Here is a 16,701-nt window from a genome sequence, read left to right on the forward strand (position 1 = left end):
CTTCACTGCCTTGAGGGACCCCAAAGCCCAGTTGGTGTGGCTGGAGTAAACTGGCAGCTTCTATGCGAATGTTTCTTACTGCTGCTTTGGCAACGAGACGGCGAAGAGTGTTTCCAACCGCAATGAGTCTGATTCCCCCATTCTTCTTCTTCAACGCACACAGCGAGGCTCCAAAAAAGAAAGGTTTAATTTCTTCTGGGATTCGCCCAGCCAGGCAGTTGTTGACGAAAGTTGTTAACTCGGTGAGAAGAAGTGATGCAGATGCACCGAGTACTGGATTTACCATCTCCTTGAGATGCTGAGGTAGAATTCCAGTGTAACCTCCTGCAGATCCTGCAGATTCAGGCAAAATTAATTGTTCAGTGATGGGGTCTTCCTCAGGGTTGTTGTTGATGGCTATGGTGTCCCTGGTTGGATGCTTCTCTCTTATTGCTTGGGCTGTGGTCTCATCTTTGGGGGCTACAGTGTCGTCACTTGTAATTATTCGGATTGCTCCCACTGTGTTACCTTCAATTTTTTTGCTAACCTGTGCGCAAATTTTCTCGTTTTCAGTGGGACTTTTCTTGGGTCTACCTTTGTGATTCCTCCGATGATGGGGCAGAGGGACACAGTTATCCGTTCTTGGGTAGTTGCGCACTGCCTTGATAACTGACGTGGTTAGCAGTCTGCCTCGTCTCTCAGGAACTGCAAGACAGACATTGCCGAACAGGAGCAGGTTGCGCCATGCCTGGATGGTGCCTCCGGCTTCTAAGTTGGTGGAACCTCCATTCACCTGCTTAAGAAGGTCTGTGAATTTCCCTGCTGCATATGGGCAAGCCGCTTTAGGGATGTGGGATAGGGTACTGTTAGCAGTGGATTTGAATGCCAACAGAAGGTTATCGCAAGTGAGAAGGTTGCCATTGGAATTGTCATCTGCCTGTGGAGGCTGTGGGCTGCTCTCTGCTGGGGGCATATGTGATCCCGCACACCCGTTGTGTGCACGAATGCGACCATTCCTGATGCGTGCTCGAAACTCTCCGCACACCTGACATGCGCCTCTTCTTTCATTGTTGGTGCACTGTTTCCCTGGCTTTGTGGCTGGCTGGCTTCATCATCTGCCATACCTCAAACTGTGTGGTAAGCCCAGGCTGTATATATATATATATATATATATATATATATATATATATATATATATATATATATATATATATATATATATATATATATGAAAGATGAGAGGAAATGTGGAGGAGGATGACGTATGTGTCGGTATAAGAGAGCATCAAAGGAATTTAAAAGTGAGCATTAAAAGTTGAGCATAATAAAGATTGCGATTGTTCAGAAGACAAAGATGAGGTTATGGGTGTTCAGAAAAAGAAGTAAAGAGAGGAAGATCATTTAGAAGAAATGATGTTCAGAGGTAGGAAACCCAAGAAACGTAACGGAATAAGCTGACTGGAAAAAAAGGTAGTAGAATTAGTAGTATATGAAGACTGGCAAAAGAGGAACCTTGAGAAAGTAATGAAGAGTCTTGGAATTTAGATAAATATCTTTCTTGGAGAATATCCTCAATATATATATATATATATATATATATATATATATATATATATATATATATATATATATATATATATATATATATATATATATATATATATAATTCTTCATCAAGTCGGCCGTCTCCCACCGAGGCAGGGTGACCCAAAAACGAGAGAAAATCCCCAAAAAGAAAATATTTTCATCATTCAACACTTTCACCTCACTCACCTCTGTTTTTGCAGAGGTGCTCAGAATACAACAGTTTAGAAGCATATACGTATAAAGATACACAACATATCCCTCCAAACTGCTAATATCCCGAACCCCTCCTTTAAAGTGCAGGCATTGTACTTCCCATTTCCAGGACTCAAGTCCGACTATATAAAAATAACCGATTTCCCTGAATCCCTTCACTAAATATTACCCTGCTCACACTCCAACAGGTCGTCAGGTCGCAAATACCATTCGTCTCCATTTACTCCTATATAACAAGCTCACGCACGCTTGGATTATTATTATTATTATAATCAAGGGGGAAGCGCTAAACCCGTAGGATTATACAGCACGCACGCTTGGAAAAATCGCAAACAAGCGATACCAGATGCAGAACCACCACTAGGGAGGGAGTAGAATGATAGCGCTAGGTTTTTCGTGTTGCAATCAACACATCAGGAGCTTGCAATGTTGCAGAAAAGAGGATGAAGTGCAAGCAAACATGTTCAGAGGAAGCGTTTTTGGTCGAATGAGGGAAGACTTAAGCAGTAGATAAGTGCCCCAGGCATACCAACCAGTGCCCAGTGCCCCAAGCATACCCACCAGTACCCATTATATATATATATATATATATATATATATATATATATATATATATATATATATATATATATATATATATATGTCGTGCCGAATATGTAAAACTGGTCAATTAGCAATAACTCATTTAAAATTAAGTCCTTTCTAAAATTTTCTCTTATACGTTTAAAGACATATTTTTTTCATTAATGATAATGTAAAAATTTATAATTTTGCACCAAAAGAATCTTAGAAAACTTACCTAACCTTATTACAACAAGAACAATTTATTTTAGCCTAACCCAACTAAATATATTTTAGATTTGTTTACAATAATTTAGTAATAAACAAACACAGTGAAATATATTTTTTTCGTTAGGTTCAGAATGATTTTGGCGAAATTATTGCATACACAAATTTTCACTTGTCCTATATGGCAAGATGAACGTTGCTATTTAAGCCAAGATCGCAAGTTCTGCCTATTCGGCACGACATATATATATATATATATATATATATATATATATATATATATATATATATATATATATATATATATATATATATATATATATATATATATATATATATATATACCGTGCGAATAGGTAAAACTTGCGAATTTGGCTTAAATAGTGAAGCTCTTCTTGCCGAATAAGGCAAGCGAATACTTGTTTGCAATAATTTCGCAAAAAAAATAATTCTGAACCTAACGAAAAAAAAATATCTCATTGTGTTTATTATTAAATTATTGTAAACGTATCTAAAATATATTTAGTTGGATTAAGCTAAATTAAATTGAGCTTGTTATAATAAGGTTAGGTAAGTTTTCTAAGGTTTTCTTTTTGGTACAAAATTAATTTTTACATTAACAAATGAAAAAATATATCTTTAAACGCATAAGAGAAAATTTTAGAAGGCTTAATTTTAAACAAGTTCTTGTTAATTGACCAGTTTTACATATTCGGCAGGACATATATTAGTTAATTTGCAAACGGGCGAAAATATTTGGACATTATCTCAGTCCACATCAAGAGACGAACCTGCGCATTCTGCATCAAAGTACACAGTACTTGATAGGTGTTATTTATAAAGTTCCTCAGCCCTGATAGCTGATATTCTCTTTCTTAGCCTTGATAGTTGGTGTTTAGAACCTCAGTCCTGATAGTTGGTATTCAGTCCCTCAGTCCTGATAGTTGGCATTCAGTCCCTCAGTCCTGATAGTTGGCATTCAGTCCCTCAGTCCTGATAGTTGGTATTCAGTCCCTCAGTCCTGATACTTGGTATTCAGTCCCTCAGTCCTGATAGTTGGCATTCAGTCCCTCAGTCCTGATAGTTGGTATTCAGTCCCTCAGTCCTGATAGTTGGTATTCAGTCCCTCAGCCCTGATAGTTGGCATTCAGTCCCTCAGTCCTGATAGTTGGCATCCAGTCCCTCAGTCCTGATAGTTGGCATTCAGTCCCTCAGTCCTGATAGTTGGTATTCAGTCCCTCAGTCCTGATAGTTGGTATTCAGTCCCTCAGTCCTGATAGTTTGCATTCAGTCCCTCAGTCCTGATAGTTGGCATTCAGTCCCTCAGTCCTGATAGTTGGCATTCAGTCCCTCAGTCCTGATAATTGGCATTCAGTCCCTCAGTCCTGATAGTTGGCATTCAGTCCCTCAGTCCTGATAGTTGGCATTCAGTCCCTCAGTCCTGATAGTTGGTATTCGGTCCCTCAGTCCTGATAGTTGGCATTCAGTCCCTCAGTCCTGATAGTTGGCATTCAGTCCCTCAGTCCTGATAGTTGGCATTCAGTCCCTCAGTCCTGATAGTTGGCATTCAGTCCCTCAGTCCTGATAGTTGGTATTCAGTCCCTCAGTCCTGATAGTTGGCATTCAGTCCCTCAGTCCTGATAGTTGGTATTCAGTCCCTCAGTCCTGATAGTTGGCATTCAGTCCCTCAGTCCTGATAGTTGGCATTCAGTCCCTCAGTCCTGATAGTTGGCATTCAGTCCCTCAGTCCTGATAGTTGGCATTCAGTCCCTCAGTCCTGATAGTTGGTATTCAGTCCCTCAGTCCTGATAGTTGGCATTCAGTCCCTCAGTCCTGATAGTTGGCAATCAGTCCCTCAGTCCTGATAGTTGGCATTCAGTCCCTCAGTCCTGATAGTTGGTATTCAGTCCCTCAGTCCTGATAGTTGGCATTCAGTCCCTCAGTCCTGATAGTTGGCATTCAGTCCCTCAGTCCTGATAGTTGGCATTCAGTCCCTCAGTCCTGATAGTTGGCATTCAGTCCCTCAGCCCTGATAGCTGATATTCTCTTTCTTAGCCTTGATAGGTGGTGTTTAGAACCTCAGCCTTGATAGTTGGTATTCAGTCCCTCAGTCCTGATAGTTGGCATTCAGTCCCTCAGTCCTGATAGTTGGCATTCAGTCCCTCAGTCCTGATAGTTGGTATTCAGTCCCTCAGTCCTGATAGTTGGCGTTCAGTCCCTCAGTCCTGATAGTTGGCGTTCAGTCCCTCAGTCCTGATAGTTGGCGTTCAGTCCCTCAGTCCTGATAGTTGGCGTTCAGTACCTCAGTCCTGATAGTTGGCGTTCAGTACCTCAGTCCTGATAGTTGGCGTTCAGTCCCTCAGTCCTGATAGTTGGCGTTCAGTACCTCAGTCCTGATAGTTGGCGTTCAGTACCTCAGTCCTGATAGTTGGCGTTCAGTCCCTCAGTCCTGATAGTTGGCGTTCAGTCCCTCAGTCCTGATAGTTGGCGTTCAGTCCCTCAGTCCTGATAGTTGGCGTTCAGTCCCTCAGTCCTGATAGTTGGCGTTCAGTCCCTCAGTCCTGATAGTTGGCGTTCAGTCCCTCAGTCCTGATAGTTGGCGTTCAGTCCCTCAGTCCTGATAGTTGGCGTTCAGTCCCTCAGTCCTGATAGTTGGCGTTCAGTCCCTCAGTCCTGATAGTTGGCGTTCAGTCCCTCAGTCCTGATAGTTGGCGTTCAGTCCCTCAGTCCTGATAGTTGGCGTTCAGTACCTCAGTCCTGATAGTTGGCGTTCAGTACCTCAGTCCTGATAGTTGGCGTTCAGTACCTCAGTCCTGATAGTTGGCGTTCAGTACCTCAGTCCTGATAGCTGGCGTTCAGTACCTCAGTCCTGATAGCTGGCGTTCAGTACCTCAGTCCTGATAGCTGGCGTTCAGTACCTCAGTCCTGATAGCTGGCGTTCAGTACCTCAGTCCTGATAGCTGGCGTTCAGTACCTCAGTCCTGATAGCTGGCGTTCAGTACCTCAGTCCTGATAGCTGGCGTTCAGTACCTCAGTCCTGATAGCTGGCGTTCAGTACCTCAGTCCTGATAGCTGGCGTTCAGTACCTCAGTCCTGATAGCTGGCGTTCAGTACCTCAGTCCTGATAGCTGGCGTTCAGTACCTCAGTCCTGATAGCTGGCGTTCAGTACCTCAGTCCTGATAGCTGGCGTTCAGTACCTCAGTCCTGATAGCTGGCGTTCAGTACCTCAGTCCTGATAGCTGGCGTTCAGTACCTCAGTCCTGATAGCTGGCGTTCAGTACCTCAGTCCTGATAGCTGGCGTTCAGTACCTCAGCCCTGATAGCTGGCGTTCAGTACCTCAGCCCTGATAGCTGGCGTTCAGTACCTCAGTCCTGATAGTTCGCGTTCAGTACCTCAGTCCTGATATTTCGCGTTCAGTACCTCAGTCCTGATAGCTTCCGTTCAGTACCTCGGTCCTGATAGCTGGCGTTCAGTACCTCAATCCTGATAGCTGGCGTTCAGTACCTCAGTCCTGATAGTTGGCGTTCAGTACCTCAGTCCTGATAGTTGGCGTTCAGTACCTCAGTCCTGATAGCTGGCGTTCAGTACCTCAGTCCTGATAGCTGGCGTTCAGTACCTCAGTCCTGATAGCTGGCGTTCAGTACCTCAGTCCTGATAGCTGGCGTTCAGTACCTCAGTCCTGATAGCTGGCGTTCAGTACCTCAGTCCTGATAGCTGGTGTTCAGTACCTCAGTCCTGATAGCTCGCGTTCAGTACCTCAGTCCTGATAGTTCGCGTTCAGTACCTCAGTCCTGATAGTTCGCGTTCAGTACCTCAGTCCTGATAGTTCGCGTTCAGTACCTCAGTCCTGATAGTTCGCGTTCAGTACCTCAGTCCTGATAGCTGGCGTTCAGTACCTCAGTCCTGATAGCTGGCGTTCAGTACCTCAGTCCTGATAGCTGGCGTTCAGTACCTCAGTCCTGATAGCTGGCGTTCAGTACCTCAGTCCTGATAGCTGGCGTTCAGTACCTCAGTCCTGATAGCTGGTGTTCAGTACCTCAGTCCTGATAGCTGGTGTTCAGTACCTCAGTCCTGATACCTGGTGTTCAGTACCTCAGTCCTGATAGCTGGTGTTCAGTACCTCAGTCCTGATAGCTGGTATTATTATAATCAAGGGGGAAGCGCTAAACCTGGAGGATTATACAGCGCCTGTGGGGGGGGATGTGGAAGGCATTCAGGCTTAATTCGGGGAACTGGAGCACAGATCCAATTCCCTAAATCAAGAGCCCCTCACCAACATCAAGGAACCTTCCTTGAGGGGAGGCCTGATAGCTGGTGTTCAGTACCTCAGTCCTGATAGCTGGTGTTCAGTACCTCAGTCCTGATAGCTGGTGTTCAGTACCTCAGTCCTGATAGCTGGTGTTCAGTACCTCAGTCCTGATAGCTGGTGTTCAGTACCTCAGTCCTGATAGCTGGTGTTCAGTACCTCAGTCCTGATACCTGGTGTTCAGTACCTCAGTCCTGATAGCTGGTACTCAGTCCTTCACCCCTGACACCGTGTTTTTTACTCATCGACTTCCTGTACACCTGGCTATGTTTATTACGTTATAACATGCAGGTAACGTTTACCTTTGTCCACGGTATAATTCTCTATAAAACACATTATGATGTAATTTACACATATTTTGTAATATATTCACATGCACGAAATTTTACCCTAGGCCCCAATATGTTTTTCAACTTAGTTCGTTTCGTAGTATATAATAACTACCGAGTTTTTTTTATTAAAGATAAATATGGATTAATTCCTCTGGTTTACTCGGTTTAAATTCCTTCTACTTTATGAGGGTCATCAAGGCTGCATGTAACCTGTACACCATCAGTCAAGGATATGTTAATTATTATTATAATCAAAAAGAAGCGCTAAGCCACAAGGGCTATACAGCTAGGATATGTTAAGCCTTATAACAGACATCAAAGTAAACTCTGCGTACGTCCACTGAGAGGTATATACCTCTCAGAGTATATACACAGTATATACATTGAGAAGTACATACCTCTCAGCGTATATACTCGTAACCTTGTAATTCCTCCCATTATCCTTCCCTAGTTACTCTAAATTACATCAAAATATTTTTTTACAGTATACACATGTGTGTTCCCAAAATTGTTGTAAATTGTTTACACTTTTGTTTGTATAATCTTTTGTAGATTTTCCTAAATAAAAATTCACTCTTCGTTCTCTTTCTCTTGGTGAAAATCCTGGGTTAGTCTTCCTCGCCCAACCCCGACTTAGAAAATGAAGACTTAAGTCTCCTGACATCCAGCACAATAGGACAATTAAGATGTTTAAGGCAACTTACACAGTGACCCTTGTCCTCCAACCATCAGCTGCCTTCCTGCTCTCCTAGTGGAAATTAAGCTAGGCTGCTGCTCTCCTGATGTAAAAGCTAGGCTGCTACTCTCCTAGTATAAATTAAGCTAGGCTGCTGCTCTCCTGGTGTATGCTATGAATCTAGGTTTAAAAAAACTAACAACCGAGCCTAGCCTAAGTTACATAAACTAGCCTAAGTTAAATAACCTAGCTTAGCCTAAGCTACATAACCTTGCCTAGATTAAGTTGCATAACCTAGCTTAGCCTAAGTTACATAACCTAGCTTAGCCTAAGCTACATAACCTTGCCTAGCCTAAGTTGCATAACCTAGCTTAGCCTAAGTTACATAACCTTGCCTAAGTTACATAACCTTGCCTAGCCTAAGTTACATAACCTAGCTTAGCCTAAGTTACATAACCCTGCCTAGCCTAAGTTACATAACCTAATTTAATCTAGCCTTGTGAATGGTCCGACATGGACCATTCAAAAGTCATGTGCTGGTTATTTGTGTATTGTTTTAGTCACGGTTTTGTGCCTCTTGTTTTTTGGTTCAAGAGTTCTTCAGTACCCTCAAGGAAGCCCCACTACGTTAAAAGGAACTCTTTTGTTGGCCCAATAAAAGCTTGTTTTTCAACCTCTTCGGCTTCAAATTAAATTCTGCAGCCGAAGTGGCTAGTTTATTGTGCACCTCCGTGTGGACGGAGACGCAAGAGTACATATACACAAAAGGTCATGGAACCCTAAAAAAAAAAAAAACAGAAGTGCTACTGACAGTTCATTTGAGTTTAAATTATTTACAAATTGATATTCTAGTAATTACCAGTACATTTAGGATATTAGCAGCTGCCTGCAGGAAGGTTACAAAGGGGAATAAGTCCATAACTTTATTAGAAATGATTCGGTTCTTGGATCTTGATCACTTCATGGTTCAAAGCCCTTGGATCAAGATCCAAGGATCGAAGCGTTTTCTATAAATGCATTCGTATCCATGTCCATTAAATGGTCGACTCTCATTTGTTTTATTACAGACTGACGAAGACACATTAAGCAGTGTAAGACTTAACAAAGTTTCGCTCAATAGCCTAATAATGTTAACTTGATAAAGCTCTCCTTAAGCGAAACGTCGCTATAATAAAGGCCTACGTTATTTTATGCTTCTGTCACCTGTCTTCAGGAAACAGCGAAAATGAAAGGAAAAAAAGAAGCATCGCTGGAACATGCCGTGTCCTCTTTCTACATTACTGAAAGAAAGCGACGAACGACTCTGGACTACTGACGGCGCACTATTTCCACCTCCGTTCCTGGGATGACTTGATGCTGGAGAAGGGCTCATGATCCAAGGAATTACAGCTACTCTTTCCTTAGATTAAAGCTAATTACCTTCCATTCCCCAGGCATTTTGTGTGTGTTTGTGTGTGTGTGTGTGTGTGTGTGTGTGTGTTTGTGTGTGTGTGTGTGTGTACAATCGTGTGATGGTGCGTACAATCGTGTGATGGTGCGTACAATCGTGTGAGGGTGCGTACAATCGTGTGAGGGTGCGTACAATCGTGTGAGGGTGCGTACAATCGTGTGAGGGTGCATATAGTCGTGAGGGTGCATACAATCGTGGGAGGGTGCATACAATCGTGGGAGGGTGCATACAATCGTGTGACGGTGCATACAATCGTGTGAGGGTGCATATAGTCGTGTGAGGGTGCATACAATCGTGTGAGGGTGCACACAATCGTGTGAGGGTGCATATAGTCGTGTGAGGAAGCATACAATCGTGTGAGGGTGCGTACAATAGTGTGAGGGTGCATACAATCGTGTGACGGTGCATACAATCGTGTGAGGGTGTATATAGTCGTGTGAGGGTGCATACAATCGTGTGAGGGTGCATATAGTCGTGAGGGTGCATACAATCGTGGGAGGGTGCATACAATCGTGTGATGGTGCATATAGTCGTGTGAGGGTGCATACAATCGTGTGAGGGTGCGTACAATAGTGTGAGGGTGCATACAGTCGTGTGAGGGTGCATACAATCGTGTGAGGGTGCACACAATCGTGTGAGGGTGCATATAGTCGTGTGAGGAAGCATACAATCGTGTGAGGGTGCGTACAATAGTGTGATGGTGCATACAATCGTGTGACGGTGCATACAATCGTGTGAGGGTGCGTACAATAGTGTGATGGTGCATACAATCGTGTGAGGGTGCATACAATCGTGTGACGGTGCATACAATCGTGTGAGGGTGCATATAGTCGTGTGAGGGTGCATACAATCGTGTGAGGGTGCATATAGTCGTGTGAGGGTACATACAATCGTGTGAGGGTGCGTACAATCGTGTGATGGTGCACACAGGTGTTGCGTGTGATCGCAAAATCCCCGGTAGACCACCCTATACATGGATATTCCACTTCATGCCACTTACCACCTCATCCATGGATATACGACTTCATGCCACTTACATTCCACTTACTTAACACTTCATACACGAAGGAAATTAAATACTGGCATAAATAATACACAGATACACGAAAGTATACAAGTATTCATTGTATTAATGATTCACTAGTGACACTGTACTGTTGACATTGTATTGGTGTAATACTGGTGACACTGTACAGTTGACATTGTATTGGTGTAATACTGGTGACACTGTACTGGTGACATTGTATTGGTGTAATACTGGTGACACTGTACAGTTGACATTGTATTGGTGTAATACTGGTGACACTGTACTGGTGACAGACACACATAAGTACTTCCCTATGATTGGCTTATAAAACTTCAACTTAGTTTCTTGTTCCACGTAAAAGGATCAGCCTATTCTTGTCTGGCTAACTCCTCCCCCTCCCACAATGAAGGAACAGGGAATTCTTGTATACACCAACCCACATAAACCATTTCAGGTGGTGTGTGTGTGTGTGTGTGTGTGTGTGTGTGTGTGTGTGTGTGTGTGTGTGTGTGTGTGTGTGTGTGTGTGTGTGTGTGTGTGTAGGCTACTCAACACCCACCTAACCTTCTTTAACTGCAGAAGGTGTTAAAAGCTACAGAACAGATAAACTGTATCTGTACAAGGAGGTAATAATGCTTACTGGACGCCTAGTTGCCCTCCTTTACCTGTTTTCAGTCACCCTCCTGTACCTGTAAAAGGAGGCACTGAGGGCTACAAAACACCCTGCCATATACAACATATGTTAAGACTAAAACTAGAATATGTAGCTATAGGAATGTATGGAGAGGAGGTTTTGAACCAGCGGTAAGATAGCCCAGAAAACTACCAAGGCAATGTTCTAAGCCACTCGACCATGTAGGCTACAATAAAGAGTTCTCCAACTAGTTATGTTTATGCACAAGAGATTACTACGAGCCACCACTACCACCTCAGATACAGGGCTTTATGAAACAATGTTCAATCAACATGACCATCAATAATACTCTTTCTGCACTACACAAATAACCTTCACTTGGAAGATTCAGACTTGTGGCGACGTTTCGGACCGATTAGGACCTTTAGCAAGTCACACTGTGTGACTTGTTAATTATCCAGGTTGGACCGAAACATCGTCATAAGTTTCAGTCTCCTAAGTGAGGGTTATTTGTGAATTGTTCCAGCCACGGTACTGTGACTTTATTCTTTGTCTGTCCCCTCCCTCCCTCCCTCCCTCCCCCTCTCTCTCTCTCTCTCTCTCTCTCTCTCTCTCTCTCTTTCTCTCTTTTTTTTTTTTCTCTCTCTCTCTCTCTCTCTGAACATGGAGCTTAAGAACGGGTCTTTGTGATGGCTTCAGTATGCATATTTAATGTTTGGTTACGCGGGTGAATCCATTCTAGAAAGGGTTGGATTACTGCTTATGGTATATTTAGTGTACTCACCTATTTGTGGTTGCAGGGGTCGATACTCAGCTCCTGGCCCCGCCTCTTCACTGATCGCTACTAGGTCCTCTCCCTCTCTGTTTCCTGAGCTTTGTCATACCTCTTCTTAAAGCTATGTATGGTTCCTGCCTCCATTACTTCACTTGCTAGGCTATTCCACTTCCTGACGACTCTATGACTGAAGAAATACTTCCTAACGTCCCTGTGACTCGTCTGAGTCTTCAGCTTCCAGTTGTGCCCCCTTGTTTCTGTGTCCCCTCTCTGGAACATCCTATCTCTGTCCACCTTGTCTATTCCCGCAGTATCTTGTATGTCGTTATCATGTCTCCCCTGACCCTTCTGTCCTCCAGTGTCGTCAGTCCAATTTCCCTCAACCTTTCCTCGTACGACATTCCCCTGAGCTCTGGGACTAGCCTTGTTGCAAACCTTTGTACTTTCTCTAACTTCTTGACGTGCCTGACCAGGTGTGGGTTCCAGACTGGTGCTGCATACTCCAGTATGGGCCTAACATACAGAGTGTACAGTGTCTTGAACGATTCCTTATTAAGGTTTCGGAACGCTATTCTCAGGTTTGCCAGGCGCCCGTATGCTGCAGCAGTTATTTGGTTGATGTGCACCTCCGGTGACGTGCTCGGTGTTATGGTCACCCCAAGGTCTTTCTCCCTGAGTGAGGTCTGTAGTCTTTGTCCACCTAGCCTATACTCTGTCTGCGGTCTTCTTTGCCCCTCCCCAATCTTCCTGACTTTGCATTTGGCAGGATTGAATTCGAGAAGCCAGTTTCTGGACCACATGTCCAGGTCTCTTTGCAGTCCTGCCTCATCCTCATCCGATTTAATTCTTCTCATCAGCTTCACATCATCTGCGAATAGGGACACTTCAGAGTCTATTCCTTCCATCATGTCGTTCGCATATGTCAGAAATAGCACTGGTCCTAGAACTGACCCCTGTGGGACCCCGCTCGTCACAGGCGCCCTGTGTGTGTGTGTGTGTGTGTGTGTGTGTGTGTGTGTGTGTGTGTGTGTGTGTGTGTGTGTACTCACCTAATTGTGGTTGCAGGGGTCGAGACTCCGCTCCTGGCCCCGCCAGGTGTGTGTGTGTTTAAGTTTATTTAGGTACAGGTACACAAATACAGTTACACAAATTATCATACAAAGTAACATGTGTAAATTACCTTGTCGTAGGATAACCCAGAAAAGTCGGACAAAGTGACTTATTCCCACTGGAGGTGTGCGTGCTTATGTGTTTTCCTGTTTTAGTGATCCCTTGTGCGTGCATGCACGTGTTAGTGAGGGTTGGTTGAGGAGGTGGGGGGATTGGTTGGAGACTTGGGTCAAGGAAGACATCGACTAATGGACGAGTGGAGACATCAAATATTTACCGCATTCGTGAGAGGCTCGTTGGGGGGCCACTCACGCCCGTGTTACGTCCGTCTAATGTCTCTCTGTGACCCCCTCCCCCCCTACCAATGAAGCCCACCGCCCACCTTACCACCCACCACTCCCACCTCCTCACTTTGCACGCCGCCACCCACCTAACACCGGGATCCAGAAGCCACTACACAAGCCGCGGACCCACCGCCCAACCACACGATATATTCATCGAACATAGTGACGACGTCGTTTCTCTAACACTCTGTAATTCGTTTATGAACACACGTTACGAACTCCGAATTAAGCGACAAGCCTTAATGTAAGACTTTCCACGTTGTCTGACGTCTTGTGATGTTATGATTCACGAATCTTACCCGCTCGCCCACTTGAAGGAAGGGAATGAAGTGTTATACAAGGAGTCTTTGTTCCTTCATTATGGACGGACTGCAGTTGGCTACAACCAGAGGTGGTGAGTGGCATCGCCACTCTAGGGATCTCGAGTGGTGATGTGAGATTGAGGTAACTGGTCTTGCGAGACCTAATTCAGAGTGAAGCCAGACTGCTGAAGGACTTGGTGGAGAAAAGTGAACCACAGTAGATTCTTTATTGTAAGTGTACCTTACACTATAATATATTTATACAAGTACATGTACAAGGTATACAGTCCTAGCTGACATCAATGACATACTACTATATAGAAAGCCCCTTGTTATGCAGAGCATTTCGGGCAAATTAGATCAATTTTGTCCCAGGATGCAACCCACATCGGTTGATTAACACCCAGGTAGTCATTTTACTGAAGGGTGAACATGGACAGCAGGTGTCTAATGGAAACACGTCCTAATGTTTTCCAGCCGTACCGGAGGCTCGACCCCCGGACCTCAGTGTCCCTTTCTCAGTTGGTTACTGATCACTGCTCCTAATCCCATTAGTATTATATTATTCTGTCTCCTAGTAGCCCCTTCAGTGTCTCAATGAATACTTATATTGTTATGGTATAATCCCAGATACTTTCATTGTTAGAGTAATAAAGATTTGTACTCTCTTGATATTTCATATATCACTTTCCCAAATGTAATTTCCCAGAATAAGTGATTAACCAGTGGTGTACACTGATAATGAGAGGGATCTTATCCACATCTGTGTGAATGCCGTCGTTCTACCAAGACTTCCTTTGAAAAATGTACAGCATATGCTGTACATTTTCCAAGAGTGATGGATTCCAGGCTGAGGAACTGGTTACCTCAAACTCCTCATCTTCCTGTTATTCACTGTATTGGACTGAAGAAGTCACTGGCTGGCGAAACGTTTCCTCAATAAAGATTACAAAATGCTGCACAAGTCTCTCATTCTTCAACTTGTCGGTCTTCAAAACTATTTTCATCACGACTTCCTTTGTTGTCTGACCCGTGGCAACTCAGCGTTGTCTCAGTGTAGTTTAAGAATATCACGAATATTTATATCAGAGTTTAAACTTAAATTTACATACCGCGTTTTTTTCTTACGCTGGACACAAGTGGTCTGAGTGATAGCTGTTGCTATCTGATTCAACAGGGAAAATCACCCCACTAATGTCTTTGTCATAAGATCATCTTTCAATGGCGTCGGCACTGTGGTAAGGTCGAGGAAGGATGCTGTTTTCTAATGACACCAGGGAGGCCTAGTCGTGGACCGGGCAGCGGGGGCGTTGATCCCCGGAATACCCTCCAGGTAGACAGGTAGTGAAAGTGGAGTAGCCGTAGGCGCTACGTGGAGCCGCGGCAAGATTGCTGGCTTACCCATATTGGACTCTGTGTTGCTACCTTACCTACACTGGACTCTGTTTCCTAGTATTAACATTCGCTACATCGTTTTCCTGCCTGAGAAGAGCAAGTGGCAATACCTTTGCGGGAACAACGCACAGATACCAGCACTTCTAAGACGAACCCCCGTATGAAGTTTCGGTTCATCAGGAACCATTATCAAGTCACATCAGAGACTTACAAGCCATTATCTCTACTTCATCTCACTTTCTCTATACCTTCATTTCTTTATCTCTCTATTCTCTAACCTCCCTTAATTCCTTCATCCTCCTTTTAGTGTATCTTGTGTCCTACCCTCCCCATTCCTTCACATCCCTCCCTACTATTTATACCTATTCCTCTTCCTTGTCCCTATCTCTATTTCCCTCCCTCCTAGTCTTCTCTCTTAGTTGAACTTCTTAAGAAATGGTGCGGTTTAAAAACTTTTATCCCTCCCTCTCTTCCTCTCTCCTCCTACTTGGCATTTCTCTTCTAGTCTCTGCTTAAGTAATGTGATGTTATACTTGGTGAGTAGCAGATGTACTCTGTAGAATAAAGAGAGCCCTGGAACTAGAGCTTATCCTCCACCAAGCTTTCCAGATCCTCTACTAAACTATCCTTTAATTAAATCATTGTTTAAAAGCATTAGTGATGTTATTAAAAAACATATTTTACATGAGTTTCCGGAGACTCTTCCTTTCCCCTCACCGACAACTCTCCCACCACAAACCTCCCTTCATCATAAGTTCCCTACCATTTCGTTAAGAGTCCGATGTCCCTTCCCTTAAAGCGTGGGAGATCTGGTGGAGCATTCGAGAGTGTGGCTGGAAGGTGGTGGTGGTGACAGTGGTGGTGATGGTGGTGATAGTGGTGGTGCTGGCTCTGGTGATGATGGTGGCTGTGGTGATGGTAGCAGTGACTGTGGTGGTTGTAGTAGTAATGATGGTGATGATTGTGGTACTGGCAATGGTGATAGTGGTGGTGCTGGCAGTAATGGTGGTGGCTGTGGTGATAGTAGTGATTGTGGTAGTTGTAGTAGAGATGGTTGTGGTGCCGGCAGTGGTGATGGTAGTGCTGCAGTGGTGATGGTGGTTGTGGTGACGGTAGTAGTCATTGTGGTGGTGGCAGAGGCAATTGGATGGGTGATCATAGGTGATTGCATGTTGAGGTCTAGTGACCTCCCAGACCGACCTCCAAGAAGCAACCTCCCTGGCTGCGCCTCAGCCAATGTCCAACAGACAAACCACGTCAAAAATTATTCCTCACAGGGTAGACCTTACAGGATGGACCCCGGAGACCACGCCCTACAGGGTACATCTTACAGACATTCTCTCTACTGGGTGGGGGTGGGCGTCTTGAATAGGCAGGGGTAAGGAGGGATCGGTGGGTGGATGGGTGGGTGTAGCTTTCATCACTAATAAATCAATGTGACATCACGGGGCGCCGGGCTGGAGCCTTTCGTCTCCCACATAACTTCCGGTTGTCCCACGTCATCTCAGATGATATACAGAAAACTTATGAGATTCAGCCTAAAAGTAAAATCAACTTATTACGCAACTTTTCCAGTCATCTTCACCATCTAATTAGTTTTATGGTCCAAAAGTTTTAACGTAAATATAATGAATGACAGGTTAATGACCTTAATCACCACTTGTAGATCTTGACAAATAATGAAGTGTTAGCGCAGTAGACATATTTTTTTTTTTTTTGATAACGACTGGGAGGCTGGCAACAATTTTCTGTTTATTGAAAATGTTTGAAGTGATTGCCT

At 44.1% G+C, this 16,701-nt stretch overlaps 1 protein-coding gene across 2 annotated transcripts in view; it reads right to left on the minus strand.

Moving 5' to 3' along the window:
* The window catches only part of LOC128702573 (transmembrane protein 117), a 130,500-nt gene that overhangs the window by 23,473 nt on the left and 90,326 nt on the right, over nucleotides 1–16,701 (minus strand). The window lies entirely within an intron of this gene.

This window comes from Cherax quadricarinatus, chromosome 37 (assembly GCF_038502225.1).
Source record: "Cherax quadricarinatus isolate ZL_2023a chromosome 37, ASM3850222v1, whole genome shotgun sequence".
NCBI lineage: Eukaryota > Metazoa > Arthropoda > Malacostraca > Decapoda > Parastacidae > Cherax > Cherax quadricarinatus.